This window comes from Crocodylus porosus, unplaced genomic scaffold, assembly GCF_001723895.1.
Source record: "Crocodylus porosus isolate Cpor-Errol unplaced genomic scaffold, CroPor_comp1, whole genome shotgun sequence".
NCBI lineage: Eukaryota > Metazoa > Chordata > Crocodylia > Crocodylidae > Crocodylus > Crocodylus porosus.
Window position 1 is genome coordinate 22,356,632 of NW_017728931.1, and position 1,923 is coordinate 22,358,554.

Sequence of the window (1,923 nt, forward strand, 5' to 3'; positions counted from 1 at the left end):
CTATAGTCATTACAGTTAAATGTACATCTCTTATTCAGACTCATAAAACAAAATCTAACCTTTTTGAACATCTTGACAGTGTCCCCAATCCTTTACTGTCAATCATTTCTATACCGGAGTTAACATTTGTTGATGGAGCTAAAAACAGTCTTCAGGGCTATGAAATAGAAAAAAAGACATTACCAGAAGTGGCTAACAGATAGCAAAAATGCAGAAGAAAGGATTTTTTGAATAGCAGAGAGTCGAGACTATTAAAAACGAAGGTTCCTTAACAGCTGTGGAGAAAGATTGGCGATGACAATGAGCCACAAAAATCAATAGACTTCCTCACTGCTACCTGAATAGAAATACTACTACCTCTCCCAAGCAATTGGTTTTAAAGATGGAGTGGAGCAGGAATCAAAGGGGAGGGGGTCCAGCCACACCAGTGCAGCTCCCCTGAATCGGCCCGTTAGCGTGTACTCAGTCAGTTGTATTTAGTAGGCAGCATACCCTCTTATACTAAGAAATATACTGGTTACCTTGCAAGTGAGTCTTGCTCCCTATCCTGCTGATCAGACAGTTCGGGGTCTTGCTGGGACATTCAGGGGTGTAATCCAGTAGTTCAGTAGTTTAGTAATCCAATAGTCCAATGACCCTTTGTTCCTCAACTGTTTTTATGCCTTTTGCTTTCTGCATATTATTTTTACCATTATTCTTACTACTACTGGCTACTTAGACTTACGTAATTGATTTCTTACTATTGGGCATTTTCCTAAAACCTCATACATAAACACACCCACACCAGCCATGCCCAGGGGGTACACTAGGAACGCTGCACCCCCTTCCCCATCCCCTCTCCCCCATGACTTGGATTCCTGCTCCACCCAGAATTTAAAACCAACTGCCTGGCAGTGGCAACAGTATTTCTAGTCAGGCAGTAGTGAGGGAGTCAACTGACTTCATAGCTCTTTAAAATCTACCTGATCCCTGCTAAACTCCTCATCCCATGGGTGTTAATGGTCTTGATGTTCCACCCAGCACACAAACCTTTCTTCTGCAGTTCTCTCTCTCCTGGTCACAAAGCTCCTACTTTACAGCCTTACAGACTGGTTTTAACTCATTCCAATGAAGTTCTATTTGTTTCTCATCAATCTCAAACTGCATAATACAGCCCTAGGCCCCTAGCTTCCTAGTAAAGCTACAGGTTTCCCTCGCTTTGCATGGGTTCTGTATGTGTGAGTTTCCTCTTATCCAATGACCCTTTTTATACCAAAAAGTTGTTATATGCAAAGTAAATTCACTCTATGCAATCGGTGTGGTGGAAGCTTGCAATCAGCTGCTTTGTGCGGTGCATTGTGGGAGTGACACCATAGACAGAGGAAGAAAAAATTATTGGCGGGGGCAGCAGCTGAGCTGGGTGGCGGTGCCCTGGCCAGGCTGTAGCACCAGCTGTTGCAGCCCAGTCCGGCCAGCACAACACCCAGGGAGCTGTGAGCCATGAAAGCACCCTACAGTAGCATTCGCAGCCACCACTCAGGGCAGCTAGTGCCCATGCTTCTGGAGCTGCAGCGGCCCTGGGAGCGGTGCAACACCATGACAGTACAGTCAAGGTCTTGGAACCTATCCCTATTTGTTACATTGCAAAGTGGGTTCCCTTTATGCAAAGTTGAGTTACGTGCCATTTTCCAAGAAGGCAAGGGAAGCCTGCATTCCTTTTCATTTGGAGAAAACAACGTTATGTTGTATATGATTACGCACATCGCCATGTGCCCCCTCACCCCTTTCCAAACTCCTAGTACTACCCATGCCCATGGAGATGTTAGAAATATTATTAAAAATGCATTATCAATAGTGCTGTTAGAAAAACACAGCTCCCTGTCTCCCCGGTGTAAGAAGGAGGGGGTTGGAGGGGAGGACACTAAGGGCTCTTTGTACTAAGGT